This window comes from Manis javanica, chromosome 12 (genome assembly GCF_040802235.1).
Source record: "Manis javanica isolate MJ-LG chromosome 12, MJ_LKY, whole genome shotgun sequence".
NCBI classification, from domain to species: domain Eukaryota; kingdom Metazoa; phylum Chordata; class Mammalia; order Pholidota; family Manidae; genus Manis; species Manis javanica.
In genome coordinates this window covers 84154075-84169178 of record NC_133167.1, presented here as the reverse complement: position 1 = coordinate 84169178, position 15104 = coordinate 84154075, and the positions used below count along the sequence as shown (strand labels likewise).

At 50.8% G+C, this 15104-nt stretch overlaps 1 long non-coding RNA gene across 1 annotated transcript; it reads left to right on the top strand.

The window, feature by feature from the left end:
* Positions 1–281: 281 nt before the first annotated feature.
* LOC140845174 (uncharacterized) lies at positions 282–12294 on the top strand. Its single transcript, XR_012123912.1, has 3 exons — positions 282–386; positions 3098–3281; positions 11565–12294. It is a non-coding gene; the product is annotated as an uncharacterized lncRNA (long non-coding RNA).
* Positions 12295–15104: the final 2810 nt, after the last annotated feature.

The following is a 15104-nucleotide window of genomic DNA, read 5'->3' as shown; positions in this document are numbered from 1 at the left end:
TGGCAGGCATATCGGTGACAGTCCGGTGGGATCCCCACTTGGTGGGAAGCCCCGGGCGGTGGGGTCTGTCAGCATGGGGGCTGGGGGAGGCTGTGTGCCTGTCCGGGAGCCCTAGTCAGCCAGGCCAGGAATAGCCTGCCTGCCACAGCCATGACTCAGACCTCGTGGGGGGTTTTCTTCAACATTATGAAGATGAACACGGCTCCAAGAATTCCCTTTGGATTTGGGCTTCGTGCTAATTGCCTCCATATTTATGGGAAGATAGGCAGACCACAGCGGGGCTTCGGAAGTGGAGTCTGTGGGTGTGCTCAGGGCAGTGGCTGGGCGATCCTGGAGTTGTGAAGAGATAGCTGAGCCTTAAGGGGTCAAGATACTCCTGTCATCAGGTGGGCAAGCTATTATTATTTTTATTATTACTACTACTGCCATGATTCCTTGTGCGCAAGAGAGAAACTGAAACAGAAGCCAGAAGTAGTTGCATGCTTAAGGGACACTCTAGGAACGGGATCTGTGGAGCCGAGGTACACGGGCTGTGGAGTCCAGCTGGGCTCTGCGGGGCTCACGTGTTGACTGCCGCTTCCGTGGGCCGGGTGGGCCTCCAGCCAGCCAAGCTTTTGGAGCCCCGCCTCCTCACACGAGAGTGGTCGGTGTATCACCGGCTGCTTTTCCCCTGAGGTTAAACTGGCGGCATCAGAGCTGGAGAGGACTGACAGAGAAAAAGGAACCAGGGAGGACTGCCTGGACCTATAGTCACTGCTGGTCTAACTGTGTGGTTACCTTGTGCCTCCAAGCCTCAGTTTCCCTCTCTGCAAAGTGAAGATAACAGGGGTAACTGCATCCTAGGATCCATGGGGGCAGGATATGAAATCATGCACAGAAGGGGATCCGCATTGCCTGGAATGCAGGTTAGGGATTCATAACTACCAGGTGTCATTATAGGGAGGTGGTCTAGTGTGTGAGGATGCAGGCTCTGAGCCCAGAGAAGTTAAGTGACCTGCCAGATAGGAGCACAGGCCGGGCAAGTGCCCTGGGTTGGTATTCTTTCCAGACCCCTCCATGCTGGCTCCTCCAATCAGGGGACTGGGACTGGGCTCTCTGGGCACTGGGGCTGGTCATCACAGGGGCCTGTTCTGGGGCTCGAGTGATAATAGCTTTCTAGCCACCCCCCTGCCAACTGCCACCTGGTGAGGGGCAAAGCCCTGCAGGTACTCCAGGGGACAGCTTGCCTCCCTCCTGTGTAGCTCTGGGGTACCCCTAAGCAGCTGTCCTGCCTACCCACAAACCAGTGGGGACAGTTGTCTCTGGGTGGAGCGGAAGCCACCTGGGGCCCAAGCAGGGTGTGGGTGCCCCAATGCCTTGGGGATCTTGGCGTGGCTTTCTGTCAAGCCTCTGTTGGTGCCTCGTTCCCCCATAAAGCCATTATGTACTGGGAGAATTAATCATGCCGTTAGGTAAGCATTATGGCACTTTTATGGCAGCTTTGAAGCTAATCTGTCACTAATGCCTGCTGGATTATCATGATTTCTTGCAGTTGTGATTCATTAACTCAAGGCCTAATAGTAATTCTATTAAACATCTTCCATCACCATTTGCCCCAACACGTCCCCACTCTCCCTTCTACTGTGCTGGTGCAACTAGCAACCTGTGTGGTCTCCCAAGAGGAGCCCCAAAGAGATGGCAGGTCCCCCAGCCAGCTAGAAATTTCCCAGTGACATCTCGGCCCCTGCCCCGGCACACAGCATGCTTCCCCTCACTCTAGCTGGACTTCTCTATCCATTTCGCTTGGAGACCACAGTGCCTTTGCTGAAATGCTCATGATTACCTCCAAGAGGCTGGACAGTGCAGAGGCGAAGGTGGGCCTGTATGGATGGAGGAGTCTCTGAGTGGGACAAGCACCCTGCGACCCCCAGGTGACCAGCAGGGCCTACCTGCAGCAGAAGCAGGCGTGGGGCCCAGAGGGAATTAGGAGCACTGCTCAAGAAATCCCAGCAACATGCCCTCTCCCTTCTTGCTCAGAGTTAACGAAACTCCTGGGGGAGGAGGCAGGCGGAGGGGACAGGAAGCAGCAGGGGCCTGCCAGCATTAATAAAACTCCTTGGTGAGGGTTTTCAGAAAGAAATGGTTCTCTTAGGTTGGCTGTTCTCTGCAAAGGGTCAGCTTCGGGGCAAGGCTTGACTGATGGACTGAGAGCAGGGAAGAAAAAGAAAGCCGGAGAAAGGGGCCACTGGGGTGGGCTGGGAGGAAGCGGGCGGAGGACCGGAGACCTGGCTCTGTCCCGGTGCCAGAGTCTTGGCCCTCGTTCTGCACCATCCATCAAGCCCAGCCCTGATACCTCAACAATTTGTAATGCCCCCGCCTCCTCCACCCTGCCCAAGTGTGCACAGGCGCTGACCCTGCTCGCCCTCACTCAGGCCTCTGCCGCCGCCGGGTGATGGATGGCCTCTCCTGCCTGGCCCGTCTCACCACAGCTGGGGAAACACCAGCAGGTAGAGGGGGTCAAGCCCGGGGCAGCCATAGGGACCCAGTCACGGAGGCCAAGGCACTCTGTGTTCCAAATGGCAGCAGGTGATGCCAAGGATAGAGAAATAGAACAGCGAGAGGAAGTGAGGAGAACATTCCGACTATATAAGGAGGAAAGGGGGAAAAAAAAACCCAAACCAAAAAACCTCTCTGCATCCTGAGGTCTTCCAAGACTTCTAAAAATCCCTAACATGGTGCGATGTCTCCTCCGCAGAGCTACAACATTGCCTGCTCTGCCCCATCTGTGTTTTCTCACGCCTGTGTGCTTTAAGAACCGCTTAAATGGAAAACAAGTTAAAAAATACATAGATGTATATATAGTGACGGAGGAAGAAAGGACAGCTCTCTGTAGCCTGTATTCACGCTTTTCTTTCTGCTTCTTTTTTTTTTTTTTTTTTTTGCCAGTGTTTGTTGTAGGAAAAAGTGTATAAAAACAAACTTTAGGCAACTGGAGTAAATATTCTCAACACATCAGTCGAGGGGAAGTCGGGATCCAGGGTTCCCATCCTCCCTCCTTCTGGGCAGAGCTGGTAGGAAGAGAAAACCTCTCTGCCCATTTTTTTTTTCCAACTTCTAGGTGGTTTTCCCTGGGTCTGCTGCAAAGAGCGTCAGGTGAGAGGTCAGTTCTGCATTGGTGAACTCATCCTTGGCCTTGTGGGGTGAGGGAACCCCTTCTCAGACACCCCAGTGGCCTGGCACAGCTGCAGCCCATCCCAGACACCGCAGACAACTTCCTCTTGGGACTTGCAGAGGCTGAGTAGGTAGGTCCAGGAGAAAGTGTCAGGTGAGGGAGTCTGGGGACCTTGGAATTTCTGAATGGGTTGAACAGAGCTGGACAGGTGTCAGGGGGCAGGGAGTGGGGACACTGAAGCAGGAGAGGGATATGGTGAGCAAGGAAATGGGGGAAGTCAGAAATTGGTAAGCCAGTGGGAGGGGAAAGGCAGGGAGGGAGAGGACAGGGCGCTGAGAGAAAGAGCTGAGAGATAGATGGTGATGGGACAGGAGTCAGCAGGGAGAGAGGGGGAGAGGAAATTTAATGAGGGCAACTTGAAGGCCAGCTTTAACCAACAGCTGGCGGGGGGCCGGGTTTGATCTCCCTGTGAGTCAAGTCATTTGATTAATTGTGGCCCCTGGAGGAGGATGGACACCTGGCCCTGCTGCTGAGCTCTTTGATCTTGGGGCTTTCTCAGGGCCTGTAGGAGGGGAGGTGCAGGAGGGTGAGCACCCCCAGGCCCTGGAAGGCCTGCTGGGGGCTCCCTGAGATGGAGGCCACTGGCCTCCAAGGGGCTGGGAGAGTCTGCGAGGTGGGGGCAGGGTGGGGTCTGGAGCTGTGAACTAGGCCCCTGCCAGGAAGGTCAGCTGAGGGAACTATGTGAGGAGGCCTTTGAAGGGAAGTTTCACCCATAATTTCGGGGCTGATTCTGTGCTGAGGGTCTCCCCCATCTGGGTCCCCCCCACCCTCTTATTCTACGAGGAAATAGCAAAACTGTCAGGGAGAACCAGGCAGAGGAGAGGGCGGTTTGCACAAAATTGTGTCAGGTTGCGTGTGACTAAGGGGCTGGCTATTTAATCGAGGAGTGAGCACTTGCAGGGGTGTGGGGAGAAGGGGGTAGAGGGCTCGCAGGAACCGGCTCCATTTTGTGCATGTTCTATGAAAACAGATTTGAGAAAAGAAAATGACATATTGCCAACCCCACACCGCCCCTAAAAATAACACCCTCCAGAAGAAGGGAAAAAGGAACTAAAACCCTAATGCCCTTAAAAAAGAAAAGCGGGGAAAAAAAGTCATATATTATGCCTTTGGAGTAAATCCATTGGTGTTCTGCCAATTTCAAATAATAGTGTAACTTGATTAAGAAACTTCGTAGGATTTAAAGTTGTTGGCTCTCCTGACTCCTCGCTGAGTTTTCTCTGTAAGTCACTGTCTGCACCAGGCTAATTTGTTCCCAGATCCTTTAATCTTCTGCAAGTCGCTGATGATGTCTGCAAGTTGGTGGCCATATTTGAGGTGTTTGTGATTTCTCTTGCTCACGACTTCTGCCCAGAATTTTGGGGTGACCTAAAACATTCCCCTGAACATGTTCTGCTCTTGAAAGACTGCATGTGGGCACATGTGCGTGCATGAGTATGTGCGTGCCTGTGCGTAAACTCTTCACATTTCACCCGCCCCTCCTCTTTTGGGCCTGCAAACTCCTGCTCAGAGCGCCGTTAAGTTGCAGGGAGGGACACACCTGGGGACCATGAGAATGTCTCCCTAGAGCTCAGTTAGCACACGGGACACAGATAGGGCTCTAAGGACTTCAGTGAGGAGCATCACAGGGAGCTCCCGAAGCCAAGGAGGGCACAGCTTCTGGAAGGATTGGAGTTGTGGCTGAAGGACATCGGTGCGGTTTGGAGGGCTGCCGTGGGGCCCCAGCCTTGCATCCTCACAAAGGCCAAGCTCTCTGCCTCAGGCACTGGCTGTGGACCTCAGGCCCGCTCCTTCACATCCCCGGAGCATCAGTTTCCCCATCTATAAAGTGAAACAAGAAAAAGTACCTGCCTCTCAGGCATGTGGTGAGGATTAAATGCCACGGTATATGTGAAAGTACCTTTTCAATGACAAAGCCTTCCATTAACAGCATGCGTTAGGATTACTACTTGTATTACAGAAAAACCCGGGTCTCTTTAAACACTCGTGTTGCCAGTAGGGATATTTTAATTTCATTCAGGGTTTGCTCATGGAGGGCTTTAGAAGATGGGATTCCATGTTACCTGCTCTCCCTGGGGGCACCTGCTCTCCTATAATTATTAACTTGTCAGTATATGTTTTGTTCACTAATGTCTCATTAAAGCGGGCTGAAATCCTTCACTCAGCTGACCTGGCTTTTCTGGACAGACAGGGCAGGAGCCGCTGGAAGCTGCATGGGGGGACGGGGCTCTTGGTCCTCAGGCCACTGCTCTGGGCCTTCTGGGGAGGGCGCAGCCAGTTTGACCTGAGGGTCTCCACTGCACGGGGGCAGTGCTGTCAAATGTGTGCTCTTTCCACATAAGCCAGTTTTGCTTGTGTGTGAGAGGAATGTGGCATTCCTCAAGCCTGGGCTTCCTGGAACTTCACATCTCTTTTTCCCGGCTTGACAGTGGTGCTCAGGTGTGGGACTGTTGCTCCCAGTTGACAGGCCAAATGCTCCGTGCCTGGAGCTCAGTTCTGGTTCAGATGTGGGCTCTGACATGGGACCTTTGGGATGTGGGACAAGCCATTGCTAAATGGGGAGGGCAGTGCTTACCCTTCAAAGACTGTGGGGAGGATAAATAAGGCCTCTGTGAAGCTTCTAGTCAATGCCTGGCACATAGCAGATGCTCAGTTAATTATTCTTACAGACCAATGGCCTTAATGCTGGCTATATATTGAAATTACCAGGCATAGTTAAAACTCAAAGCCTGGGCCTCGCCTCCAGAAATTCTGATTTAGTTGGTCTGGAGTTAAACCTTAGCACCCAAACTCAGGTGATTTGAAAAGTGTGGCCAGGGGAAAGAAATACCAGTGCTTCTCAAATGTAATGTTCATGCAAATCACCTGGAGAATCTTACAAAAATGCAACCTCTGGGTCAGTGCGCACAGGACCGAGGATCTTGTGCATCACTGATAAGTATTTCAATGCCTATGCACAGACCACATTTGGGATAGCAAGGTGCTTTCCTTTCCTAGTCCTTATAGCTCAGCACACCTGGCCATGGCCATGGATGGCCGACCTGGGAAGCAGGTGAAGGTGAACACAGGAGGAAGCCTGAGTGGCAACTCCACAGGCTTGCTTATGGCTTCCTTCCAGGTGCCAGTCCTAGAATCCACAATCCTCCGACACACGCATACACACACGAGTGCCTGTGAATCCAGTCTTCAATACCCATATAAACAGAAACCAGAAGATGTTTTCCAATACTTCACTATCTTTCCAGGTTTCCTAGTTTATACTATGAAGACAACTGAATAACGAGTGCAAACATTTGACACAGAATGTGAAGGGCCCAGGTCATAAGTTTAAATGTCTATTTGAAATGCTCAACTGGAAAAGTAATCCCTAACCTGATTTATAAATATCAGCCTCAAGATAATCCAGCAAATCCTAGTGAGGCTGCAATTAAACAGCTGCTAATACTGGCTCATGGGACAGGGGCTGCATCTGTCAGAAAGAGGCAAGCAGACCATGGACCAAGAGGGTCTTCCACATAGTAGTCAGCCTGGGGGATTCCTCCTAACCACATGTATATAAACTACTGCCTTCTCCCTACTGCTGCCAGTGATTGGGGTGTTTGGGGCAGGCTCTTTTACAGAGGACATGGACAGTGTGCGTTTTCCATGGGATAGCACCATGCTTAGACCACATTTCATGAATTTATAGACTACTCCATCAAGAAAGGAATGCCCAGAACATACAGTTGATGGAGACTCTTCATTGAAAGAATGAACTTTGAGCCATTGAGAGCCCTCTGCAATTAGACCCAGGAAGGGGTGAGTCTGGCAGGCAATGAGTTGGGTCCCTGTGTGTCAATGAGCCTGGGGCCACCCCATGCACCCTGCACAATCAGCTGAGGATGAACAATTAGGACCGCCATGGAAGAAGAAAGCCCTGATCTGGAGGATTTCATAGTCCCTCAAAGAGAAGAATTTTGTCATATGACTGAAGATGGGTAGTTGACACAAGAACCACCTGCCATTTTGGTTGGACTGTTCGACTGGACTTGAGTCAGCCATCCAGCTAGCAGTATGGAGTGTTTCACTAGGTTTTGGTCTTCTCTCTCAGCTCCCTTTCATTGTCTCTTTCAAGCCAGGTGTTAGAGGCCTGTGTCAGGACAAGATGAAGCCAGCTGCCAATCATGGTTGAGATCCTGGCATTTCGGTGGTCATATAAGTCACTCCCTTTAGTGAATGAATCCTCCACACAGTCTGTTCTTGCCTTGAGGTGCCCCCACCATTCCCAGAAAACCATAGGGTGAGCCCCATGCACACATCAGTGGGCTTGTGCCCCAGCACATCTGCCTCCAAGAACTTTGGGCCTGTTTGCATGCACTGATTGACATGCGCCATTCCAGAAATCTTATTTTATTGCTCCTTTCCCTCAAACGGTCCCCCTCTCTGCCACCTCCTCTTTCACTTCTCTGGAATCCTAGTCCCAGATGTGACTTTCTGTTTCCTTTGGCTGAGAATTCGCTGTTTTCCCATAACCCAGTTGGGTTGCCTGTCAGAGAAACCAAAAACTCCAGCTTTCTGGGAAGACATCTAATTAAATTCCCAAAGAGGGACAAGGAAAGCCCCCTCTGCCACAGACAGTTAGAACCCCCTAATCCAGAATCCACCCCAGCTGAGGAACTGTCCCGGGTGAGCCTGGCTAGCTGGTAACGTGCTGTTCTGTTTCTTAATGTCCTCTGCAAAGAAGCTGGCCCTGGGTTTAAAATAGCCCTCTGGTAAAAGCAACTATTTAAAGAGTATTGGGGTCTGAGAAACGCAAAACAAAGTGTTGTTGATTAAAAACACATGGTTTGTTCTGGAGATGCGAGTAGCCAGCAAAATCAAATGTGACAGTGTTTTGGCTTTTTCTATCCCACAAGACATGATGGTGATTTATGAGAGTGATGTCAGCTGTGGTTAAAAAAAGTTTGCTGTGTTGTCTTAATAAAAGAGGCTTTACCTTGGAGCTGTCAAATACTCTCCCCAGGCTCGAGGCAGTGGCTGCTGGGCCCTTGGCCCTCCTGTCGGGGCTTCTCCCCAAAGGGCAAACCTGTGTCTTGGGGAAGTTCACAAGGTCGCAGGGCATGGAGTGCTTCTTGATGGCATGCGCACTGGACTTGATGGGGGGCTGCAGCCTCTCTTGGTTCGTTCAGCTTGTGGAGGATGTGGACGCAGCCCCAGCTTGGACTTGGAGCATGGACTGGCCTGGTTGGGTGGTCGGGTTTTGGCTGGAGAGGACCACCTGGAAGGAAAGAGATGACCCTAGCCTATGGCCTTTCCCAGGTAACCTGGGCAGAGGTTGATCATCTACGATCAGCAGGGGCTGGAAATGATGAGAAACTGGGCTCTTAGCTGGACATGGGAATTTCTCAGTTGAAACTCTGTGGTGATAAGGAAGAGAAACCTGTCAGACAAGTTCAAGCAAGCAGGATTTACTGAGAGGACCCAACAGTCCATCTCACAAACATCTAAGAAGTGACAGGCTACCTGGGGAACAAGCGGGGCAACCAGGACAGAGCGGCTTCTTCTGCCTTCCCTGGAATAGGGCTGTTGCCGGTCTGCCCCTGTGTTTCTATTCCTCCTCCCTCAGCGGTTTCCCCAGGTAGATGCTTCGTTTTTACTTCCTCATGGTTTTGTCTTGCATCAGTTCTGCGCAGATGCTATGTGACCACACTTTTGTTCACGTACCATCATTTTTCTCCCCTTAGCTTCATCTCAATTCCAAAGTCCCAAGAGAGCGAATCCACTTGGCGTGACGTCACATGGCTATCTCTGCTCCGGTCAGCAGCAGCTTGAGGCCAGGGCCCAGGTGCTGTGGCTCACGGGAGACACTCGAGGGAGACTGGGCGGGGAGGCAGTGTTAGGGGGTCGGCTACAGAAAGGAGCCATGTGTGTGACCAAGGCCAGGGAGGGAAACATTCACAGGTGTGTGTTTTTGTCCTAAGGCTCAGGGGCTTTCTGAGAGCGAGAATTTGGTACTGCTCTGCCTGAATGATTCTCTTTATTCTGAAGGATAACCATCACATAGGAAGATGAAATCCCAGCAGACACCTTTGCTTCTTTCCTGGAGACACACCCAGAAAGTGAAAAGATGACATTATTATATTTAAATTAATACATGGATTGTTTTTTTCTAATTACAGAAGAAACACATCAATAATTATAGAAAACTTGGAAAACAGAAACAGGGAGATGGAAGCAAAAAGCACCCATAACTGGAGATAACGGCTGTTGATGTCTTGGTGTGTTTCCTTCCATGCTTTTATCTTTAAGCAGTAGCCTGAGGCTCTGTGAATGATCTGGGCTTAAGATCTATCTTTTGACTTTAATTATAGGTCATCAGACTCTCTAAGACTTTAGGACTGCTTTAAATTTATTCTCATAATTTTTCCCAGGGCACACAGGGATGTTTTTCCCTTGCTCTTTACTGTTCCTGTAAGTGGCAGCTCAAACAGGATCATTATTTCCCCATTTTTGTGCAAGTGGCCACTGCCCTGAACGCCCCCCAGCCCCAGCCACTCGATAGCATTTTAACAGCCTCCACTCTTGAGACCCTTGCACTCCCTTCTATTGGGGTTGTCTTTCCAAAGCCACAAATCTGATCTCATTAGTTCTAGCTGAGTGTTCTTTACTGGTTATTCTTTGCATTTAGGAAAAGATAGTCATGGATTTAGCTTCCAGGATGAGTTCAATGTCACTTCTTCAGAGCCCCATTTCTGACTGTACCCCTCTCATAGTCACTCAACATCCCCTTCACTTTTCCTTCATAGCAATGATCAGTTGGCCATTACACATTCACTTGTTTGGTTATTACATATGTCCCACTCCTGGATAGATATGAATGCTCCCTGAGGCAGAGCAAATCTGCTTTAGTGCATGCTGTATCCTACTCAGGCTGACATCCACAGCTCAGCCACCACCCCCACCTCCCAGCCTGTGACAATGCCTGTTACAGATTAGGTGCCCAATCAATGCAGGTAGAACCAACAATAAGTGAAGCCAGTGCTCGTCTGATGCAGATGCATATGAGATGGGTCACCCAATCGTCACGTATTGGATTTGGAGGCCTAAGGAGAGAACATGGTTTTCAATAAACCCTTGGCAGGGGCAGCTTTCATGTTTGCAGTCATTTGTGAGTGTCCCAGAGATGTGTGGAGCATGGTGACTTGTGATTGAGGTGAGGCCCGAGCTTGAATCATGTGTTAAGATGCTGGCGGGTAAGGCAGGTTTCTGGGCTGGAGAACGAAGTGGATTTTCAGTGAAGCATCTGCACCTTGGTGTGGCTTTGCTCTTCTCTACTTCCCACGTCCTGATGGGGGGTTCATTCTAGAGCACCCCTGACAGCCTCCCGGGATTGAACACTTCCTCAGAGCCGCACTCTCTGCCTCTCAGTCAGCCTGGTGGACTGCTCTGGCTGGTAGATAGATCTTGCCTAAGTTAAAGAGAGATTTAGCTTTCTTAGAAGCTTCAACTATTGATTGAATGGATGTTTATGGAACATGGGTATGGTACACCATGTAGGGATCCAGGCTCTGTGTGCAGAGCCGAATGAAACACATGGAAGAGCTCAGCTGGGGAATAGCTGTGCAGTTCACAACGTCCTCTCCCATAATTATCTTAATTCATCTCAGCAACCTTATGATGTGTGGGTTATTAGGCCCATTTTACAGTTGAAGAAATGGAGGCTTCCAGAGTTTACATGACTTGCCTGAAATCCCATAGCTTTCATGTGAGGCAGCTACAGCTCAATCTCAAGTCTTTTGTCCTCAACCCAGAGTTTATTTTTATCACCCTCAGCTGAAATATGAATGTACTTCTGCCTCATGCAGGCTCCAGTGCATTTGAGGGTAGCTAACATACTCCCTGAATTATCTCTTCTCCTGGATAAACTTGATTGTCCCAAATTGGTGTTCCTTGGACCCAATCACATGGCAACACACTTGCAAGTTGCAGAAGGTCATGGCTACTGTATAACACTCTTCCATCTGCAAACAAATGATCTTAACTGTGGAAGCTAGATTCTGAAGAGGAATTTGGGGTGGTTATTCTCCTTCAGCAAGAAAGCCAGTTGCTAAGTGGGCGACCTTTCTCGCAGAGCAATTGAGGAGGTACCTTCCTAGCAAGTATTGGCAGTGAAACATGATAAATGCACAGATTTAGGGATGATATCTGACATGTGGGGCATCTTCTTAGCGACATCCTTATGAAGGCACCATCTGACTTCAACATCTTATGTTATAGGTCACTCATGATCCCCCATAGAAATTTCTTTACACCTGCAGACAGATCCATTAGATTTTTGCTCAACATATAAGGAACAAATTCTGTCTCTTTGTAGCTTCCACTTGCAGTGCCTCTCCTGTGTGGCAGGTTGGCACACATGCGGTGTGCAGAGAGCCCCAGCCTGAGCCCAGGCCTGGCCAGGCATGTCTGAGCAGGCCCGGTGAGCTGCCTATTTGCGTGAGAGACTGTGGGGCCTCCTGGGAAGGAGCTCATCTTGGAGGAAGAAGGAAGCAGGCACAAACAGCTGACCTGGTAACCAAGCTTTGGTGGCAGCAGGCTGGGAACGATTCTGAGCGATTCTGCTGTATGCCTCACAACTCAGCTCCGAGTGGACTTTCTTTTGGAGAACCTATGGAGAAGAAAAAGGCTATCCACAGAAATGGAAAGAACGGCTTGAATTAACACATGTAATCACTGGGGAGGCAGCTTTGGGACTCATTCTCTGAGTAAACTGCACAGTGGCTAGAGAGGCTCTCTCCTGCAACACGTCTGGAACCCTGTACTTCTTTGGCCTGGTGGGGGAGTTTCCCACACCCCTGTGGTGGGAGAGCCAGCTGCATCCAGCAGGAGGCGCAGCGTCTGGTGTTCTGATAGAGGGCCCAGAGCAGGCGAAGGGGAACAAGATGGTGGGAGGCGAGAATACTGACATCAGTTTACATGAGGCTCCGCCCTGAACACACACACAACCCAGGTGGCTGAAACCACAGGCCGAGTCTTGGAGTAATGCTCTTGGGACCCTAATGGGGAAATAAGAATAATTCTTCCATAACACAAATACCTGTGATTTTGTTTCTTTTCCTGGCTTGGCTTGGCAAAAGCAATTTATTATTATTTAAAAAAAACTTTGAAGTAAATCATAATATGTTTTTTCAAACCATACATTCCTCTCTTCTTCTACCCCTTTTCTGGGTGATACGTTCTTCCCGCTATTCTGCTGCTTGCCCACAGTTGAGAATCCCTTCTTGTGAGAGTTTAGGATTTTGCTCTGGGTATAAGATCATGGGAGTCTAAGGATATATATATTTTGGAGGAGTGGAGATGAGAAACAGCATTTCTATGTTGCCCATTTCTCTTCCTGGAACCTCCCCCCGAGCCCATTTTTCTCTACTTGGAACAGTTATCTCTCTGTGTCCCCCCTTAGGCTGGCCCTTGACTCTCTCCAGCTCCGAAGCAGCAGGCAGGGCGCCCTCGTGTCGGAGCAGGCCATCCCTCAGCGAGGCTGCAAGCGCAGTTATCTTTTATTTCTGGCATGTGCTGTAACACAAGAGTGATCTCGACTTCAGAGATTATCACCTCTCATCTTTTATTCTCCCTTTTCTCCTCTCCTTTTTCTTCCTGCAAGATGATAAAATTACCAGACAAGCCTTCCCTTCCTCCTGGCCTCCTCAGAGCTCAGAGATATTTACTTCCTGGGTAAACAGCTGTAATCTCCCTAACCAGACTTTATCACAGTTAAGCAAGTTAAATTCTTCTGATCTAATCCCCCATGTGCTGCAGTTTTTTTTGTTTTTGTTTTTCGCAGAAAGCTTTAGACCTCTTTGGATATAATATAGCAACTCTGGGCCACTGGATATGATCAGGCATAGGGCAAAGAGGTTTCAACTTGACTGGAAAAGAAGGCCTCTCTGCAAAACAGCTTTGGGTGTAAAAAAATATATGAAAAAGCACATTTGCTCAGAGAGGAAATGAGCACGGGTATCTGGGTGTTTTGCATGGACTAGAGACTTCCCCAATCATGCAAGTCCTCGGTGGCCAGTCAGTAACATGAAGTCAAAATTGAGTTAGCTCCTGTGTCCATGTCCTTCCATGATGTCCCCAACTGTGTGCTGGCCCCAGTGGCCAGGAGAACACAGGAGAAGCAAGTGGCACTGTGCCTTTTGTGGTTTCTCCTGGGAGAAACAATATTACTTGTGCCTCTAGAAAACAATACAAGGGCAGATTAGGATCAAAGGCTAAGTCAGAGTTGGCTCAAATGACTGAAAATTCTGGGGTGTGGGAAATGCTTATAGGACAGGAGATCTATGTTGTTTGACAGAAAGGTGTCTGGATGCAGATGGAGACGAGCAAGGCTGGGAGACTGGGCAGGCTCCACGTGCTGTTCTGGTGGCTGAGCGGGGGCAACATTCCAAGTATCGTCATCCACAGGAAGCAAGGCAAGGGTCAGGGAGGGGCCTGGCGTGCGCGTGTCCAACCAGGAGACGGGGGTCGGTCCTTCCGCCCAGGGGCAAGCATGGCCGCTGTGAGTGCCAGCCCAGGCCTCGGAAGCGCCTCTTGTTTCTATGTATATATGCTGTGCGTTGGCTTTTCTTTCTTGTCGACCATCCAGTCACTCCTAAATTCGGTTCCTGTTCGTTGCCGCTCCCTGCCTGCCAGTGCCACCCGTGCTCTCAGCCAAGCAGTGACATTTCCCAAGCACAGCCTGTGCATTTTTAAAGCCTGAGACGTGCTTTGGGTTTGACTCCTCCTGCCACCCTCCCTTTGCGTATGGGTGTGTGTCTGTGCGTGCGTGTGTGCTTTTGGCCTTGGATCCCCATTAAAAGGAAAAGAAAATCGGCAGGGCTGGGATTGAGAGGCAGTTTGCAGACCTTAGTAAACTGCCCCATTGCCCCCACTGCAGGCTGCACTTTGAGGGAGGCAGGGCCAGGAGCGACTTAGTTCTCCCTCTGAGCGCAGCCCCGGTGGTCAGGCTGGGGTGGGGCTGCGGGCCTCCCTCACCCGTTCCCCAGGTTGGGGAACGAGGGGACTCCGGGCCTCTCTCCGGGCAGCACACCCCGCAGAGCCTCCGGCAAATGGTCTGAGCGCCTCCCTAGGTCTCCTCTTTTCCTCTTCCCGTGTCCCCCACCTGCCCGCAACCCAGCAGCCCGGCCTGCTGGGGTCTCTGGGGACAGTGAACAACTAAAGCCGAAGCTGAACCTGGTACTTGCTGCCAAGGCCGGAAGCGCTGTCCCGGCTGCGGGGAATGTCCAGGCCGCCCTCTGCGCCCGTCCTGAATGTGCTCCGAGCATCTGCCCCATCGCCTGCCCCGACGCCTCCACCTTGGAAATCTCCATTTCCGTGTTTGCGCCCTGCAGAGGCCCTCGTACCTGTCAGAGTGTGTATGTGTGTGTGTGTGTGTGTGTGTGTGTGTGTGTGTGTGTGTGTGTGTGTAAGTGTAAGTGAATGAAGGAAAATAAATCGACGGTTGGGTGTTTGCTTTAGATACGTGCCACTTAGACACCAGCTCCTCTTCCCTCCCCACCAAGAAAACTCATCCCTTACCTCTTTCCCACATTGATCATCTTTTGGGGGGTTAAGGCTGGGTCCCCTTTTACGCCGAGTGCCTAAGAAGCTATCAGGCATCACTGTGAACTGTCATCCTGGGGCAGCTGCTGGGTGCTGAGGTTGATGGGGCTGTGGGGGGAGAAGAAACCAAGCAGTCTTGCTGGGGAGGTGCTCTGGCAGCCCTGGGGCCACGGACACTGGCCTTCCAGGCGATGAAAAGGAAAGCAGCTGGGCTGAGGAGGACATGGAAAAGGACACAGAGCGGCTGAGAAGGCGGCGGCAGGGCACTGAGCACACACGGCCCGAACATCCCGCTGTGAGCCCTCCCTAGCTG